Raw genomic sequence first — 18,043 nt, forward strand, 5'->3', positions numbered from 1 at the left:
TCACCAAAGTCATCATAAAAGACAACACAGCAACTTTTAAAATAATGGACTGCCAATGGAAGTTTATTTCCACATTTGTATGAGCTTATATATGGAATGCTCACTGGACATCACAATAAAAAACACATCCATCATCAGACAGCACTGATTTTACGGCATCACTTTTGGAATAAACTCATCGTTAAATGACGGACTTTAAGGAATTAAATTCATATGCATCCATACGATCTAATCTTTTTCTACACAGTAGAGAGCAGATATAATCTGATAAGCGAGGTGAATAATAAAGCATTTCTAAGATTATTTAAATTTTATCAGTCTTTTTTGAAATAAGTGAATTTGCATACTACTATCAATAACCACTACAAGTTTAAATTATTTCTGCACTAAAGCTACCCGCTCACTACAGTTCTTAGACTTCATAAAAAACCAAGACTACATATATATATATTATATTGATTTTATAAATATACACTGAATTTATAAATATATAATTAATATGCATGCATGTGTGCTCAGTTGCTTCAGTCGCGCGTCTGACTCTGCACCCAATGGACTGTAGCCCGCCAGGCTCCTCTGTCCATGGGATTCTCCAGGCAAGAATACTGGAGTGGGCTACCATGCCCTTCTCCAGGGGATCTTCCTGACCTAGGGATTGAACCCATATCTGCTGCACTGCAGGCGGATTCTTTACCATGAGCCACCAGGGAAGCACTATATGTTAATATACATTTAGTGTCTTGGCTGACACTCTCCAAGATAGTTTCTTATTCTGCTCTCTATCCCTCCTCCCTTCCCTCCCCCCATGGATGCGTAGTTATCTATCAGTATGTTTCCACCACTCATCCTTCCCTGAAAGTTACACATCCTTTCTTGAGACTCTCTAAAATTCTCCACTGGTACTCTTCTTGCTGCAGTATATATATTCCAAGTCTGGTGAAAGTAAGCCCTCTAGCTAAAACAAAATTCTATTTTATCTACTTTGGATTTCTTCTTTTCATTTGCCTTGCTGCAATTACTATTCTAGTACTTTTAAACAGCCACAAAATTAGAAAGAACCCTTAAACACAGAGCATGAACAAAGTTAGTTTAAAAACAAAATAAGTCACCCAAAAAAGGCAAAATAATACAGCTTTGAACGCAAGTAGGCTAGAGCTGAAATTGCAGTTACCACAACTTAGAAGGCTTTGGAGCTTTCCAGACTCGCCACTGATGGCAATCATATAAGGGACTACATCTGTACAGTACACTAAAAGGAACAAAAAAATCCTTTCATGGTGGTCAGATGGGACCCATCCAGGGGCTCTAGCTTCCCTCGGCCCCTCCTTTCAGGTCTGAAAGCTCAAAGAACAAAACCCTGGAGTGGAAATCTCTGGGTTACATTGCTTTTGATGCATTAACATAATAGTATCTCTAAGCCACAATTTCCTAATTTTATATAGATGTAGCAATACTTTCTCTGCTGGAAAACAAGGTAAGTAACACATCAAGCATTATGTTAGATACTAAGAAGACATTCATACATAGTACCTACAAATTTTTGTGCCTAACAATGATACTCAATATATAAGTCATATGAATAAAACAATACTCTTCACAGAATAGTGTCAGGTGCATTGTCAATATCATGAAGTAGACTGCTCACAGACTAGCTGATTGATATTTTTTTAATGAGTAAGCTGAGCTTTAAGCACATTAAAACTGATATTGGTAATTTCAAATGTAAATTAAAGGCTTCTCTAGAACCAAACATCAAATGAAGGCTGGAAGGAGCCAAGAATTAGAACCATATATTCAGTCATGGATAAAGAGCTCCAGGAAACACCTCTCCAGCCTTCCGATGGCAGAGATGGAATCTCAGAATGACAGAGCCCGGAAGGCTCTCAAGAGACCACATAGCACAACTCACAGATGAACAGGTACTTGCCTGTATTCACAAGCTGAGCATAAGGAGCTCCAGTGCCCTTTTCAAGCCTGGGGACTGACATTTAAAAAGGCTGTTGATTTTATGTTTTGTTTCCTCTGACAAATGCAGTCATCTGATTGGACACTTTCCCCCCACACAGTCAATATTTGAACAGGTTTTCAACACTGATCTTAAACGCAATTGCAATTTAACTTATTACTTTGTTAGCCACAGCTGCTCCACTCTCAACAGTGGCGCATGATTGACCCAGAGATTGATTTGCTGCTGTCCTCATCACAGCACACAGCCATCTACTTGATTCAGCTGGCACAGACCTGTCTTCGTATCTTGGCTCCACAAGAGACCTCGATAAAAGGGTCACAGGAAGCTCCAGACTAGATACACATACAATCCTTGGCTTAATGCTGATATTTGAGATCTAGAGTTAAATATTGAAGAATGAAATGAATTTAGATCTAATAGTACATATATCAAGAAATCCAAGGCACCAAATAGATGCCAACTTTTATAAATAAATGAATCATCAGGAAGCTAATATCAATATAATAAGTCATTCATCACTATTTCTAATTCAAGAGAAAAATAACTGAGTTTCTGAATTACAACAATAGGTAGCAGTCAAGACACTGTAGCCTCTTCAAGGACATGTGGAACAAGATGATACTTAGTGGACTACATGGTGATGCTGTTAACATATATAAAGGTACCATTAAAAAAAAAAAACTTTATTTTGGAAAATATTTGGCAAGTACAAATTAAAACATCCCATGAAGTTCACATCTCTAAATTTTAAAAAGAAGGCATGTAGTTCTCAGTTTCCCAATTGTTGTTGTTCAGTTGCTAAGCTGTGTCCAACTCTTTGCAACCTCATGAACAGCAACACACCAGTTATATATTTCCCAATATATCATACCAAATCAACACCGCATAAACTTTTTCCCTAAAAGAAATAGAAACCATTGCTGATTCTATATGAGCAATATTTTTTAATTTTTTAAATCTGACTTCTAAATTCTTAAATCATAAAGATCCAATGACATGTAAATACATTTCATTTAATTGTAGGTATATGTTATATGCTTACAAATGCTTTTCCTCTTTCCTCAATTAATGAGAAATCAGAAGAACCTAATTACTTGCTGCTTAATTGTACCATAAATTTTGTCCCCAAAACTCAGAACATTTTAGTTTCTAAATAGTAAAATTAGTATATACAGTTAACCCTTCAAAGTGTCCAAAACATCTACCAAGAAAGTAAGAATCTGGTTGCCATGTTATGGCTTGATTGCAGGATAAGGGTTTGAGGAGAGAGCAGGGCAATTAAAGTCAGTGGCTTCTGGTCTTTTGAACAGCAAATGTGAACATCCCCTGGAAATGCATGATTGGATATTTGTGTTCATTCTGACTGAGTTTGGCTGGCTGAGGCACCACCAGTCTAATCAAGGCAATGTGAAGCACATACAGGAAAAACTGCCCACTATTTGTCACCTGAAGCCTAATTACAATTGTAATCACTGAGTATCCCCAATGCCGAAAATTAGTTTCAGTCATTTACCTCTAAAATACTTTAATGTAGCAAATAGTTGAATATTACTTAAATGGAACAACTACTTTGCAATTCCAGTCACCTTCCTACTACCTGACCAATGCAACAATCATTATCTCTGAATACATACATTTGTCATCACAGACCAATCTCATGAACTCCCAACCCCCTTTACCACCACTTACACTTTTGCCTTATTAGAACTATATTTTCCTTTTTTCAAAGTCCCTAATCCTTTTACAAATCCCCAAATTATTAAATGCATTAACATCTAGTTCTTAATGATTATTTTCTTTTTCCTTCTATCTTTTCATAATAATCAGACAACCATAAGAACTCCTGTGCCCACTCCATATTAGTCACAAATACTTGCCTCTTTTGTTTAATTTTCTTGACCATGCACCTTAGCTGATAGCATTTATTTGTATTTGTTGTTCAGTCACTCGGTTGTGTCTGATTCTTTGCAACTCTATGGACTATAGCACACCAGGCTTCCCTGTCCTTCACTGTCTCCTGGAGCTTGCTCAAACTCATGTCCATTAAGTTGGTGATGCCATCCAGCCATCTCATCCTCTGTCGTCCCCTTCTCCTCCTGCCTTCAATCTTTCCCAGCATCAGGGTCTTTTCCAATGAGTCAGTTCTTCACATCAGGTGGCCAAAGTAGTGAAGCTTCAGCATTAGTCCTTCTAATTAATATTCAGGACTGATTTCCTTTAGGATTGACTGGTTTGATCTCCTTGGCTGTCCAAGGGACTCTCAAGAACATATCCAAACATGGGCTTCAGGCTTGACTATGTGACTTTCCCTGGACAACAGAATGTGAGCACAAGAACAGAATGTTCCATAAGCAACTGCTTCTTCTGCTTAGTTCCCAAAGTGAGAAGAATACAGAGCACAATCACAACTAAAGCACACCTCACAGGTAAATGAAAAATAAACATATATTATTGTAAGCCCCTGACATTCTGAGATTATCTGCTATCCCAGTATAACTCAGAGAAAAGTAGTACAATACATCGTGGTTTATAGTGATAACTAATTTAAATAAGAGAATGTGAATGGTGATTAGCGCCGTGCTGGTACAGGAAACATTCTATACGTGTGAGCCATTGTCAAGTCGGCATTATTCCACAGGTTATCTGTTTCATTTTCTTATATTCTTCAAATAACAGAACTATGTGTTTTCTAAGCAGTAACTCCTGATATGCCTAGAAGAATGACAGGTACCTAATAAATATGTATTAAATAAAGTCAAAAGAAAAGGTAACAAAAAGGTAACCTGAAGAGAGGGAGAAGAATAACAGGCAGAAGAATAGATTTAGAGGAGTGGGGAGAAAATGATGTCATCACTCTTTTTCACTCAATAAATATTTATTGAACACTTAACTGTGAGTCAGACATAATGATACACATTAAGGAAACAACTGTGAATGAGGCAATTCTGTCTTTCCAGAGAAGGAAAAAAAATGAAAAGTAGCAATTATATGTCCTCCCATGTAGAAAAGCACAGTGACTTTGAAACAACACAGAAATTGTTGAGAAGTTTTCTTCATTAAACTGAAAGGAGCAGAGGGAATAAAACCCACCTTTAGGGAGTTAGGTAACAACGGATGATGCCATTACAGACAGTGAGTGAGGAAGCTGACCAGAACTTCGGAAGCTTTCTAGGCACTATTGCTGACTTACTGGAAAGCATAGCAGTAGAGTGGCATCGATACTCAGAGTGCAGTGATTTTCTACAGTGATACTCAGACTGGTTATGCTCACAGGAAAGTAGACAGGTGGTTTGTGCCAGAGTAGTTTCTGATGCCAGATGGGTACACTGAAGCCAACAAGGAAATGGAATTGTGGATATTGGCAAGGATGTGGATGTTGCTATGGAATACGATGAAGATAATATTCCATCAGGAAAATAAAAGGATGATTGCGCTTCCATAGATACATGCATCAAAAACATATGTTTTCCAGGAACTGGAGGTCTCAATGAAGCAAAAGCATGGCTTTGTAAAAAATTTAGGTTCCATGCAATATCTGACAGAACTGCTCTCTACAGGTATGACCAGGATATACTAAACACTTCCTTCTGATAACTTACATGATCTAACACTCTATTATTACTTTATTTGCAAGCACTTAAGTTTGAATGTTTTAATATTCATTAAAAATACTTAATTGACATTACCATGTGTGTTAATGGGAAACCACTATTAATATCTTTGTTTTGCAACTGGAAAAAATTGAGGTTTGTGCAAATTTTAAAACTTGCCTTAGGTTCCAAGGTGAGTTTGTGATGAATTATAACAGAACCTAGCTTATTACTCCTTTGATATGTGCCTCTTAATAAATATATGCAGAAAACTCAGAAACAGAGGCAGATTACCTATATGATATAATACCAGCATATACTGAAATTACCCATCATCTCATTCTCCTTTTGTGATTTCCAAACCATAGGCCAATGGCTGGCTCCTCCCGGTCATTCCAGGGAGAACAGTTTTCTGTAGGAAGTTACTATGTCAGTCTTATCCTCATTTTTGAGGCATTGCTTTTGCTATAATGTGTACATTTATGATATAAATATAGTTTTATCTAATCATTGTAAACCTTAAAGGCTACATCTTCAACCTAGTAAGGTTGAAGGCCCTTATTCCTTTAGTTTTGGAGATCTTTTTATTCACCCTTGAGAAATAACAACTATACATTTTATCCAATTATAAGGATATATATAGAACCACATGGTTGGTTCCAGGACCTGAAAAATAAATGAATATTCTTATATTCAATCAGCTGAAAACAGCTCCAGGGTATGAAATAGATGGTAAACAATCTTCCTATGTGCTTCTAATTTTAAATTAAAATCAAGGTCACATTGAAGTGGTGGAAGTCAGAACCAATACAGTTTCTTTGATCTCAAACTAGGATATATACATTTTTGCTTATCTACTTTATATCAAATAAATGCTTTTCATATAAAACAAAGATTGTACTACATATAAATAAGGGGATAGTATGGTAGGCACCATATAAAAGTATTTTCAAATGCAAAATAAGTTGATTATGTACAGATTGATTTTACCTTTGCCTGTGTGTGTGTGTATGTGTGTGTGTATATATTTCTATTATAATCACAATTAAATGGAGCACTCATTTATATCTGATTTGACCATGACCTTGACATGTGAAATTAAAGAAATCACTCAAACTCTCATTTTTTAGGTTTAGGTTTCCTTGTCTGTAGAGTAAGTGAACTTATTTGCCTTGACCAACTCTTAGGTCCTAAAAATTAAATGATTTGTTCAAGATTTTGTTGCAAGTGACAGCTAAGAACTTCAAGCCATATCTCCTGAAATCTATGACTCCTTTTCAAGTTATACTACAGTTGTTTCTGCAATAGGTTTTTATTCATCTTGGAATGATTTATTATAGAGTACTACAGTAGTCTCCATGAAAACCTGATCAAACTTCTTATATCTGCTGCAAAGATATAGACAAAGAACACAGATGATCCTCAATAATGTATAAGCAAAAAATAAAGTTAATTTAACTACAGGATGCAAGATTCTTTGTTGCACTAAATGACTTTATAACAATCTTCTACTTCAGTCAGTTCAGTTCAGTCACTCAGCTGTGTCTGACTCTTTGCAACCCCGTGGACAGTAGCATGCCAGGCTTCCCTGTCCATCACCAAATCTTGGAGCTGGCTCAAATTTATGTCCAACGAGTCAGTGATGCCATCCAACCATCTCATTCTCTGCTGTCCCCTTCTCTTCCTGCCTTCACTCTTTCCAAGCATCAGGGTTTTTTTTTTCATTGAGTCGGTTCTTCACATCAGGTGGCCAAAGTATTGGAGTTTCAGCTTCAGCATCAGTCCTTCCAATGAATATTCAGGACTGATTTCCTTTAGGATTGTCTGGTTTTATCTCCTTGCAGTCCAAGGGGCTCTCAAGAGTCTTCTCCAACACCACAGTTCAAAAGCATCAATTCTTCAGCATTCAGCTTTCTTTATGGTCCAACTCTCACATCCATGCATGACCGCTGGAAAAACCATAGCCTTGACTAGACAGACCTTTGCCAGCAAAGTAATGTCTCTGCTTTTTAATATGCTATCTAGGTCTGTCACAGCTTTTCTTCCAAGGAGCAAGCATCTTTTAATTTCATGGCTGCAGTCACCATCTGCAGTGATTTTGGAGCCCAAGAAAATAAAGTCTGTCACTGTTTCCATTGTTTCCCCATCTATTTGCCATGAAGTGATGGGACCAGATGCCATGATCTTAGTTTTTTGTTTTTTGTTTTTTTTTAAATATTGAGTTTTAAGCCAGCTTTTTCACTCTCCTCTTTCACTTTCATCAAGCAGCTCTTCAGTTCTTTACTTTTTGCCATAAGGGTGGTGTCATCTGCATATCTGAGGTTATAGATATTTCTCCCAGCAATCTTGATTCCAGTTTGTGCTTCATCCAGCCTGGCATTTCTCATGATGTACTCTGCATAGAGGTTAAATAAGCAGGGTGACAATATACAGTCTTGAAGTACACCTTTCCCAATTTGGAACCAGTCCGTTGTTCCATGTCCGGTTCTAACTTTTGTTTCTTGACCTGCATACATATTTATCAGGAGGCAGGTTAGGTGCTCTGATAGTCCCATCTTTTTTTTTTTCCCCCACAGTTTTTATATGACCCAACGGATGTTGGCAATTTGATGTTCTACTTAGTCTCATTTTAAAACTACCTTGTACCTTGTACTCACATACCAATGCTAATATCTATAATATACCCCTAAGAGCAATGATACACAAAATTTATATTGTGTTTTCAGGTCTGAAATGGGCTAACTGTGGTTTGCAACTATCATAATTGCTCAATGACTTTTGGCTATTAAATTGGTCATTGAAAAGAGACATACATGCACTCAGAGTTAAGAGTTCTAAGTTCTGTTCCTTCCTCTTCAGTTTCAATGTCTTAAAATAAGACTTCTTCACTTATTATCTGGATTACTGAAACATCTCTCTAACCGTTTCCCTACTGATAACCTTACCACTCTCCAATTTTTAGTCCACATGACCATCAGTGTTATCTTTCTAATATGCTCAATAGACTGTCATTTTTCTGCTTTATAGTTTTCATTAGTGTTTCACAGTTTTCAGAATAGAAGAAAAATTCCTACCTCAACCTCTGAATTCGTAAGACTTAGCTTCCATCCTTTCTTTAACCCCAGACTCTTCTGCCATCCTTATCAAGTTAATTAGAGGAGCCCAGGACTGGAGACCGAGTTTCAAACTTCTGTAAAACTCTAATACACTGTTTCTTCACCTAGGATCCTTGTCTGTTCCTCGCTGGTACAGCAGAGCTCACTGAAACTTAAAAGCTTCCCTCATGCATTAGTTTGCCCTTCAGTCTGATTAGATGCTCTCCTGTGTGTTCTCACCACATCCTCCTAACTGTCACATCCTATCAGTCAGTAATCTATGTTTAAATCTATTTTCTGCATAGCAGCTAGGGTATTACTTTTTTTAAAAAAAAAATTGTAAATCTAATCATATTACTAAAAAAAAATAGTCCAGACTTGCCCCCTGAATTCTGGACAACAGCCTCCAAAGGGTGCTACATGACTTGCCCAGCCCAAGCCTCAATCCTTATTGATCTGGTAACATATTTCTTCCTGCCTACTATGTCCCTGTCATAGTCTGGGGACAGAAGAAGAAAACCTGAACTTTTTCCCAGGTTTAGCATCTTCTCTTCCGGTGTCTTAAGTGTTCTTCTCCCCACCTTGCCCTTGCTTATCTCCAGTCTCATCTTACATGACACTTCCTCCGAGTCTTTACCCAAATCCCATTTTCAGGAAAATTCACCTCTCACCCCTTCTCATATTTTGCTTTTCTTTCACAGTAATTATCAAAATGTGCCATCATGTACTTATCTCTATGACCATTTGTTTAATGAGACTATGTTGGGTTTGCTCATCACTCCAGACTCAGTGCTTGTCCCAGTGGCTGGTGCAGAGTAAGGCTCGAGAATACTTCTTGAATGAGCTCAAAGCCTCTTTTACTAAGTATCTTCACTCTTGAGGAATGATTTTATCTGACTTTATAACACCAATTAACTGTACAGTGCAGAACTACCCATAGTGGGGTCTCACTTAATATTGGATCAATGAGTAGGCAGGCAGTTGTCAAAGACAGATCAAAATCTTACTATTAAAACTATGCTGAACAGTATCAACCTTTCTTTGATTATCCATACATGCTGAAGGATGTCCTTTTAGGAGTGAAGACATTCCCTGAGCTGGTAGGAGTGTTGCAGGAAGATGACTCTCCCTATCAGCTCACTTTGGGGATGGCCTCAGCTGAAGAAAACCAGTATGTTTTGACTCTCATTTACCTACAGAGGCATTTTCATTCTGGTGTCCAAAGGTCCAGTCTCACCCCGACTGGAGACAATGCTGGACATCGTATATAGCTCTCCATGGGATCCACAGAAGTAGGCCAGGGACTGGATCATCATTCAGCTTCTCCCTTTACCCACTCTTGCTTTTTTCTCTTCACTTCCATAGATGCTGACCTGAGGAGCCTTCCCTCATGAACATCTTGACTGCTACATATCATCTCAGGGTCCGCTTCACGGCAAACCCTTCTGTGACAAGAAGAAAAATTAGCATTTATGTGGATAAAAGTGACAGATAAAGGACTTGTGGCACATTGATGTTGTGGAGATGTAAGCATGTAGTTTTTTCAATAGCATTATATGTAATAGCAATTCTAATTAGAGTTAAATGGATGTTTCCAGATATATTGGTGTTATTGTCCAGGTTTCTTTTTCTTAATATTAGTATTGTGGTCCATATTTGCCTGAAGAGAACAAGTACATTGTTGAAGATCTCTTTGTGTCAAGAGAGAATATGATGGAGGGTAAATATGCTACATTTTGTGCAACACCATGATAATTTTGTTTGTCTTCCTAGAAAACGGGAGCTAATCCTTATAAGCATTGGTCCAGACCGTAAATGTTGTAGGATAAAAGTGTAACTAGTTTCAGAGAAAGAAGAGATGCCTTATGCAAAAGGAAAAAAGTATAAGGACTTCCTGGTGGTCCAGTGGCTAAGACTCCATGCTTCTAATGCAGGGGGCCTGGGTTCAATCCCTGGTCAGGGAACTGGATCCCACATGCTGCAACTAAGACTTCTCATGCTGCAGTTAAGACCTGGTGTAGCTAAATAAATAGATATTTTTTAAAGTATGTTTGTTTAGAATAAAGGAATTATCCACCTGACTTTGGGAGTTGCTTTTCAGCATACTACACCAACAAACATTTAACCCTATTACTTTTTCTCTTGTATCTCAGTTTTGCATACTGCATAGTTAAGTATTTTAAATTAAACACCTACCCTTTTCTAAAGAAATATGCATTCTCCTTCCTCTGTGTCGCATTAGAAAATGTCTAATGGGAAACGACAGGTTTCTTTTGAGGCATTTGAGCTTCTCAATCTTTATTATGAATCAAACCACCCAAAAGATCTTATTAAAGTGCACATTCAAAAAAAAATAAATAAATAAAGTGCACATTCAAATGCAGGAAATCCGCAGTGAGATCACGGAGCCTGCATTTCTAACAAGCACCCAAGTGTGATGCTAGCAATCTATGGACCATACCCTGAATAGCAAGGGTATAAATAAACAAAAGAACATGTAACTAGAGCTCACAGAATATGATCTAGATTTAAGCTCATATTTCTGATATATTGTTCAGTAAGGGAAAGAAAAGATATATGTCACTTTTGAAGGAAAAAAATTATACACACAAGCATATGTTAAAAAAAAAAAAGTTGCTCAGCTACTTTAATTGCACTTTATAAAATGAGTATACCAAAAGCCTAGTCAACCTTAACGAGTAGTTGCTTGAGAGGAGTTAAGTGAAAATCATTTCTGTAATGCAAACATCAAAATGTTCAGTGTTTTTGTAACTGTGAATTACATGGTACAATAAATAATTTCAGTAGACTGTTTTCATATTGCAAAAGCTACATTTTCAGGATGAAATTAGATACATATCTGTGTTGTGTGTGTATGTGCACACATCTCACACATACACAAATCAAAGTTTGTATGTCAAATTTTATGTACTACAATGACAGATAATACAGTTGATCCATACACTATCCTTGCTTCATGTCTTTTTATTCAGTAAAAGTCTTAAATTTTCTTTGCTTATAGAATTATCTAAACAACAGAGAACTTTCTTTCAAAGGAGATAAATACTCCCATGTGTCTTAATATTAAAAACAAAGTCAAACATGAAAACAGGCTAGTGTACATTGTCTGAAAATGAATTATTGTGATAATGCTAAAGAAAAAGGGAACATCCAGAACATCTATTCCCTTCATTCCAATGAAGCATTTCCTTCTCCAGGGGATTTTCCTGACCCAGGGATTGAACTTGTGTCCCCTGCGTTTCCTGCACTGCAGGTGGATTCTTTACCCAGTGGGCTATCGGGAAAGATCAATGAAGTCATGACAACTATTATCATGTCCTAAGTGTGCAGAACAGTCAGGTATTAGAAATGAAACACATTTCTAAGAGTCCTCATTTGGGGTACAAAAGAACAGAAACAATATTTATTGAGGATGTGCCATATTCCAAGGACTATACTAGTTGCTTTATCCCTGTGCTTATCCATTCCAAAAGGCAAACTTGTGTGGTAGGTCCTATTCCCATTCTACAAATGAAACAAATGTTTCTGGTCACAGAGCAAGACAGCTCCTATTTTTCTTTGTAAAGATATGTAAATCTTGTTAATAGCTGTCGATCACATTTACACAATGGAATCAGTCAAAGAGCTCTTAAGAAGACTAATTCTTGGATCCCACTCTTAGAGGTTCTAACTTAAATAGCCAGGTGTTTGGTCTTCATGTGCTTAGTCACTGAGTCATGTCGACTCTTTGTTTCCCCATGGACTGTAGCCCCGTCAGGCTCCTCTGTCCGTGGGATTCTTCAGGCAAGAATACCGGAGGGGGTTGCCATGCCCTCCTCCAGGGGATCTTCCCAACCCAGGGATCAAACCCACAGTGAGTGTAAAAGTCCCTTAGATGAGTCAGTGAAAGCTGAGAGCCGGGGTTCTGGAGCATCTGAATACCTCTTTCCTCATCCACTTCCCCTCAGTGTAAATACAGGACCTCATTTCTCAGTTTTTATTTCATAAGGAAAGTAGGCTCTATCAAATAGGGACTGCCTCAACTTGTGCCTGGAGAATCCCAGGGACAGAGGAGCCTGGTGGGCTGCCGTCTATGGGGTCGCACAGAGTCGGACACGACTGATGCGACTTAGCAGCAGCAGCAGCAGCAGCAGCTTGTCACAACTATAATCTTGATACTGAGCTCTAATAATATTCTCTTTTCCCCCAATTTTCACTTTCCCCCCAATTTACATCAGAGATTATTCATTCTAATTCTAATGTCACACACCCCTAAGGTCAGTTCTTTTCCCTTAAGTGCAAGAGAGCACCTTCTTCCCCAGCCCCACCTTCAACTCCTTCCCTGGAAGCTTCTTGAATATACAGTTGTCTCTTTATTCTCTAACTTCAACTTGTCCCTCCCGGTCAACTCATGTCTATATCCATTTTAAAATCCTCACGGTTTTCCTATCTTTTAAAACAAAGCCCCCAAAGCCTCTTTCTTTGTCACCATAAACCATTCTAACCTATTCTATTATACCCATCACATCCAAATTCTTCACCAAGTTATCCAAAAGGGCTTTTGACATTTTCTCCTCTTCATGTCCCAGTCTGATTTCTACCACAACATTCAATGAAATCCACTCTTACCCAAATTATAGATCTCCCTTTTCATCCAATACCTCACATCTTACCAGCCTTTGACTCTTAATCTTTCCCTTTTTCAACTGGTTTCTTTCCTTCTTTGCAACACTGCACTTTTCTGGGCTTTTTGCCTACAATTTGGAAGGTCCTTCTCAATCTGAAGGCTTCTTGTCCCATATATTGATGTTCCTCCTTGTATTTCTCTCACCCTATATATTACATAGACATGAATCCCACATAAACACCATTAGGAAAGTGAATCACCAGTATTGATACCCTGCTCGAATCTCTCTTCAACTGTGGATTTATATACCTTATTATAAATTAAACATCTCCAAGCTATGGAAACTTAGTATGTTCAAAATTAAACTCAGAATCTTCCCAACACTCTTTCTTATCTTATGCATCCTACCCTTTGGTAATGAAGAGTGCCATGATGTGGCCTCATCCCAGAAACATAACTACATTCCTGAACCCTCTCTCCCATATAAAAACGTTAAACCAATCGTTGTTGTTTTTGTTCAGTAGCTCAATTGTGTCTGACTCTTTGCGACCCCATGGACTACAGCACGCCAGGTTTCTCTGTCCTTCACCATCTCCCAGAGCTTGCTCAAACTGATGTCCATTGAGTCGGTGATGCTATCCAACCATCTCATCCTCTGTCATCCCCTTCTCCTCCTGCCTTCAATCTTTCCCAGCATCAGAGTCTTTTCTAATGAGTCGACTCTTCCATCAGGTGGCCAGAGTACTGGAGCTTTAGCTTCAGCATCAGTCTTTCCAATGAATATTCAGGGTTGATTTCCTTTAGGATTGACTGGTTTGATCTCCTTGCAGTCCAAGGAATTCTCAAGAGTCTTCTCCAACACCACAGTTGGCAAACATCAAATCTTTGGCATTCAGCCTTCGTTATGGTCCAACTCTCACATCCCTACATGACTACTGAAAAAACCAAAGCTTTGATTATATGGACCGTTGTCAGCAAAATAATGTCTCTGCTTTAAATCCTCTTGACTTTCAAAGATACCATCTTGACATCATCTTCTACTGCCACTCCCCTACCTGGTAACCACTATCTCGTACCTAGATGACTACGCCTAACTGTCCCCTCTGTTTCTACTTTTGTTCCCTCTACTGTATAATCTGCACATGGTCATCATAGGAATCATTGTAAAAGACAAACTGGATCATGGCACTTTGCTTGAGGAAACTCTTCAATGGCCCCACATTTTCCTCAGAATAAAATTCAAACTTACTGCCTTCATTTAGAAGATCCTTCATAAACTGATCACTGCTTTCCTTGTAGCTCCATCTCAGGTTTTTTCTCTTTAATATTCAAAGAAATATCTATAATGAACTTATTAAAGTCCCTTCAATTTGTCATGTCTTTTCTGGCTTCTACAGCTTGGCACAGGCTCTTTTCTCTGCCTAGACTTCTTTTCTCATTCTTCACTGCCCCAGTCTGTCTCCCCTTATGGATAACGCTTCATTCATCTTTCAGGTGACAGTTCTACAGTAGGTGTTCACATCTCAGACTCAGGCTGTGACTGAGTAGGAATTCTAACATTTCATACTGAGTGTATATAAGACAGTTGTTTAACCTCCCTAATTCACAGTTGCCGGGGACCAGCCCCAGCTGATCCAGGGTATTCGAAGGAGAGACGGCTAGGCGAGGGTCGGGGAACAACTGCTTAATTAAACGTTAATTAAGGAATAGAATAAGGATAGCTCAGTGAGGAAAATTCAGTGGAGAAAAGAGGCTGAGTAGCTTGGTTTACGCAGGGGACCAATAAAACTTCAAGACAAGAAGCTTGCACCACTTACGTAGGCCGCAGGCGTCCTTCCGTTCTCCCGAAGGAGAGGAGACACTGAGGCCTCCCTGGTCGGATCTTAGAAGCCCAGGCATAATTAGTAAGCATGGTGGGTTCCGCGCTCCAGATGGAAACTCAACCAGAGTGAGAGAGAGAGAGACATGGGGAGACCAGTCTTTCGAGGAACTGATCCCAATTCTTTATTTTCCATGGTCTACTTTTATACACTGAGATGTTATGCAAAAGTCACGCGGGGTCAGCAGTCCTGACTTTTATCAAAGTCAGGTGCTTCATACAAATGTATACAGAGGTCTTCGGGGTGTTACATCATCTTCTGGCCAGGGGGCCTGCTGACAATTTACGACCCTCTCCTTGTGACAGCGGTCAGTCAACCAGGACACTTATTTCTCCAGGGGTGATTATTCTTAAAACAGACGCCACCCAAATAAAGTTACATTCCTATAGGGTGAGGGTGTAGTGGGTTTTAGTTAAGGAAAGAATTTACTTAGCCTAAGGTCTAACGTGATTAATATCAAAGGTTAATACTTATTTCTTCTATATATTCATTAATGTGTATAAGGGCAGGGGATGTGGAGACTTAGCAGTAAACATTGGCTCAACAAATGAAAAACCCTTCACCAATATGATTTCTAATCAGCCCATTATACTTATACTAATAATTTTCTAACTTTTCTAAGGAACCTGTTTTTAGAAGGTTCAAAGCATCTTGTGCCTCTCATGGTTGGGAGGCTGTGAGCAATCACATGTGGCCGGACAAGCCTGTCAGGCAGGCTAGAGAACCTTCAGAGGAGTTTGTAGGTTAAAACACTCTTGTCACTCCCAGGGGTTTTTATCAACTGGAGCTTTAAGTTAACTCCTTCTCCGAAAGAGGTGGTGGGGGACAGCCCCCCGTAAAGTCAGAGGTGTAGGTGAGAGCACAAAGTAGTAAAGTAGGCAGGCTCTGGTTATGGGGGTAGATGCTCGAGGATTTCCAGGGGGACTCCTGAGGCTCGATCCCGCCTTTGCGTATGTCGAGCCTCCTTCCTCATGACCTTTGCCATGGGCGGAGTGCCTCATGCCGGCCCCCAACACACAGTCACCTCATCTTTAAAATGAGGATAATAGAAATACTCATCTCACAGAACTACATAAAATTTAAATGAAAGAATGCTTATAAAGTGGTTGACACACTACCCAGCACATGTTAACTGTCAATAAATATTATTATTCACATGTTCTTGGAAAGGTTCCACTGACCCCAGAAATGTTTTCGGTCAGTATTCTAAGTATTCTTATCATGCTCTGTACTGCTCCTATCACTGACCTCACTATGTAGAATGACTAAGTCTTTTATCTTTTTATTTCCCACTATGTGGAAGCCTCTGAGGGTCAGGATCATGTCCATTTTACTTAATACTGAAGTCCTGACATCTGGCACAGAGACAAGCCAGTAACAGTACCAGTTAAATATTAGCTCAATAAAGGAGCAGGGGGTTCAGAATTAAAAAGAAACCATTCCAACTGCATGGACTGTGTGCTTCTCAAAGCTTCTTGCTACTTCTGGAAATAATAACCAGTGCGTGTATGTGTATTAATTAAATCATTAAGTAATAATCTTTAAAATATATGTTTAATTTGAGATGCTAGTTTATGTTATATGCATTTTAGTAAATGTAAAGTATAAATAATTACATAGATAAATTTTTGACAGAATGCTAAATGGACATATAAAAGAAACATCAAATTTTAATCTGAGGAATTCTGATATATTTTAAAATACTGGTGTCATATCACTAATTTCAACAGTAAACTATACAGAGCATTGTGCTTATTTTACAAAGGCCATGTGAAAGCTGCAAAGTTCTACTGATAATACTACAAAGACACTACAAATTTCAGTTGGTAATCCACCTTAAATGTAAGGCAGATATTTGTCCCTGGATCTATTTCTTAACCAAATCACCTTCAAAACCCTGTAGGTTAGATATAAGATCCCTGGGCTTTTGTAATCTAAGGGTTGGTGCCAACAGTATTAACTGGATAAAGATTGCTCAGATGAGAAACTCTAAATCTTGAAATACTGAGGAGATGAAAGGCTTGAAAAATAGATTATTCTTTTCTAGGATGAAATACACAGCAATGTGTACCTAACCAGTAAATGGATCCTTTAGGAAAGAAAATAAGGCACATGTCTTTTGGAACATAATGTGGAAAATGTTTGTATAGCTTGACCCAGTATTCCTCCCTCTGGAAATTCACTTTAAGAAATATTCTGAAAGGAGAAAAAAGCTAAATGCATTAAGAAGTTTATTGTAGTATTTCTCAAAATAGAAAGGAAAAACTGGAAACTATATTCAAAATTAGGAAAGAGTTTAGTGTATTAAGGCAGATCATATGTACCCCTTAAAATTAAAATTAAAACTATGATCATATCATAAACATTTTATGTGCTATATAATATCAAATAAAAGCATACTGATTTCAATTATGTGGAAATGATACATGCATAACTTATTTTATTGAACTTCACAGGTATTGGGGTTTTTTGCAAACTGAATGTCTCTCTCTAACAACCAACCCTGTGTGGTGGTCAGTATTTTATAGCAGTAAAGTATTTTACATTAAGTGTGTACATTGTTTTTTAAGACATAATGCTATGGCACACTTAATACAGACTATGGTATACTATAAGCATAATTTTTATATACACTAGGAAACCAAATATTTCATGTGGCTCACTTTATTACTATATTTGCTTTATTGCTATATTGCTTTATTGCAATGGTCTGGAACTGAACTCACAATATCTCCAAGGTTTGATTGCATGTTCATATTGAAGAATAGATGAGAGTATGGCTAGGCAATAATTTATAAGAGTTGTATAGTTGTGAAGTCACTTTTTAATAAATTATTGGAAACATGTATATTTATTATAATATCTGTCCATTTTTAAAGTTT

General features: G+C 38.0%; 1 protein-coding gene and 1 long non-coding RNA gene across 2 annotated transcripts in view; one reads left to right on the forward strand and one right to left on the reverse strand.

Moving 5' to 3' along the window:
• The window catches only part of MDGA2 (MAM domain containing glycosylphosphatidylinositol anchor 2), a 919,168-nt gene that overhangs the window by 858,447 nt on the left and 42,678 nt on the right, over positions 1 to 18,043 (reverse strand). The gene's annotated exons all lie outside the window — the stretch shown is intronic.
• The window catches only part of LOC129621291 (uncharacterized), a 41,571-nt gene continuing 40,075 nt past the window's right edge, over positions 16,548 to 18,043 (forward strand). Inside the window, exon 1 of the long non-coding RNA XR_008699184.1 lies at positions 16,548 to 16,667. This is a non-coding gene — a long non-coding RNA (uncharacterized LOC129621291). The remainder of the gene's footprint in view (positions 16,668 to 18,043) is intronic.

The sequence above is a fragment of the Bubalus kerabau genome, chromosome 10 (assembly GCF_029407905.1).
Source record: "Bubalus kerabau isolate K-KA32 ecotype Philippines breed swamp buffalo chromosome 10, PCC_UOA_SB_1v2, whole genome shotgun sequence".
NCBI classification, from domain to species: Eukaryota; Metazoa; Chordata; class Mammalia; order Artiodactyla; family Bovidae; genus Bubalus; species Bubalus kerabau.